Source organism: Leucopleurus acutus, assembly GCF_964270905.1.
Source record: "Leucopleurus acutus genome assembly, chromosome: 8".
Taxonomy (NCBI): domain Eukaryota; kingdom Metazoa; phylum Chordata; class Mammalia; order Artiodactyla; family Delphinidae; genus Leucopleurus; species Leucopleurus acutus.
The window spans coordinates 100,384,942-100,387,446 of NC_139151.1; positions in this window are offsets into that span (position 1 = coordinate 100,384,942).

The window sequence follows — 2,505 nt, forward strand, 5'->3', positions numbered from 1 at the left end:
ATGCATTGGGTTCATACAACTTAAACTTTACTGCATCCACATATAACTATATCATAGTTGAACAGAGTCCCAGTAAGCTAGTGGAAATAATGTTACCTAGATAAATATTCATTAATTACAATTTTGGTTTTCTTTTTACACTTGGAATCCAACAGATACATGACAAATTTTTAGGTCTTCTGAAAGCTCACAGGCCCCAGGCATCACGGCCAGCGGAGTTTTGCTCATTCTGGCTGAAATGTCCAGAAGTTGCCAGACCCCTCCTGGTAGCGCTGGGTCAAAGCAGGGGCCATCCCCAGGAGCCACTGAGGCAGAAAAGAAGGAAGCAAACCCACAAGGGAAATCCTGCTCTGCTCAGGGGCCGTTTCCTGAACGGGCATGGAGCCAGAAGCCCGGGGGGGAGGGAGGAGGCGAAACACTCCACAGCTTGACCCATGAGCTGACCCCGCGAGCCTATGGCCTGACCAGTCCCAGTCTGCTGGCCCAGCCGGATGGATAGGATCAGCATGGCCCTCCCACAGCCTCCAACCTGTTTTCTGGGCCAGGCTGAGACTTGCAATAGGCCAGACGCCAGCCCAGGCTGCACCCCGGCCTCTGGCTCAGAGTCGACACCAAGCCCAGGGGCCAACAGCAGGTCTCAGTCAATACCTTCCCTGGGCTGCCTCCGGCCCAGGCTTTCCCACCACCATCCCTACCGGCCCTCTAAGTGGGGACCTGGGCAGGCTCCCCAGGGGGCATTGAACAGAGCTCACCAAGCTGGCAGCCACGTGTGCACACACACACACACACACACACACACACGCCGCATGCAGGGGAGAGGGATCGGCACACCTTAAAATCCAGATCCCCAAGCAGGGCTTCTAGATCCCCTGGGTCCCTCCCACCCTCGGGCCCCAGCGGATGCTGGAGCCAGGCACAAGGTGCTCTCACCCTCCGAGCTGGAGCCTGGGGAAGGTTGCACCCAGGACAGGCTCCTTGGCCACTGCCCTAGCTGTGGCCAGTCCCTCTCCCTGAAGCTCCAGAGCCAGGCCCAGGCAACACAAGGTGCAGTTTTTTGCTAGGACGACCCAGCAGGAACTGTGCCAGCTCACTACCACACCCATGGTGCTAATAACCAAGAGCCTTATCTTCCTGCAGACAGTTTGTCTTTGCACACTGACCAGGGGACTGCCCACACGCGGCCAGAATCGGTGGCTCCCGGCTCTTACCATGTGCTACGGTGGGCTGCAGGTGCTGGCCTGGAATTCGCAGTGCGGGGGTGTTTAAGGTTTGAGGAGCAGTTGTTAGGGTCTAAGAAGCTCTGGGCTCTGAGCCTTGACTGACCCTTTTTGCCTAACTGCCCACAGGACAAGGCAGAGAAGCAGCTGCTCTGCAGACTCCCGGGCGGGGGAGAGAAATGCCCCTCCCCACCATCCCACCAAGGGCCAGGATGGAAGAGCCCGTCTTGGGACACTTGGAACCAGCAATGGAGTATCCAGAGAGAGGAACAGAAGCAGGAACAGTACATTCACGATTCTGCACGACACAGCCCTGGAGAACAGCACGCAGACCGCTCTGGGGGGATTAGCCCAAGGTTCTTCATGAAGGCTGAAGGTTTTTGACCTGATGAACTGTCTTGATGACACTCATAGGGCCCTTCTCTACACAGCCCCTGGGCGGTGTCACTAAGGAGACAGGCCATGTGCCCAGAAGGCCCTCCCTGTCTGACAGCCAGTTTGGGGGAGGTTTCATGGAGACATCCTAGTTCTATGACTCAAGGATGAGGATAAGAGGCTTACCAACCGGGGGACCTCAGAACGACTCTTTGTTCATGTAACCTTGCCTATCAAGCCCTGCCCTGGGGTCAGGTCAGGAACGTGGGAGTCAGCTAAGCCCACAGGTGTATGTGATGGACACAGCAGTGTAGAAGGAACAAAGGAAACCCTCATCCTGGGGGCCCAGGCCCAGCGTGAATGCAGGGCAGTTTACCCAAGATCCTCTGCATCCCCCAGAGTCAAGTGTGTGAATTTGAACAAGGAAACTCAAAAAAAAATTTTTTAATACCATGCATTTTCTTTTCTTTCTTTATTTTATTTTATTGTATTTATTTTTGGCTGCATTGGGTCTTCGTTGCTGAGCACAGGCTTTCTCTAGTTGTGGCGAGCAGGGGCTACTCTTCATTGCGGTGTCCAGGCTTCTCATTGCGGTGGCTTCTCTTGTTGCAGAGCTAGGCGCGTGGGCTTCAGTAGTTGTGGTGTGCAGGCTTAGTAGTTGTGGCTCGTGGGCTCTAGAGCGCAGGCTCAGGAGTTGTGGCGCACGGGCTTTGCTGCTCCGCGGCATGTGGGATCTTCCCGGACCAGGGCTCGAACCCATGTCTCCTGCATTGGCAGGTGGATTCCTAACCACTGTGCCACCAGGGAAGCCCAGGAAACTCAAAATTGAAAGTACTTCTCTTGCGCCTTCGACGTGGAGACACGTCAGTAGGATACTCGCCAACATTCACTGAGCACTTTCTCCATATCAGGC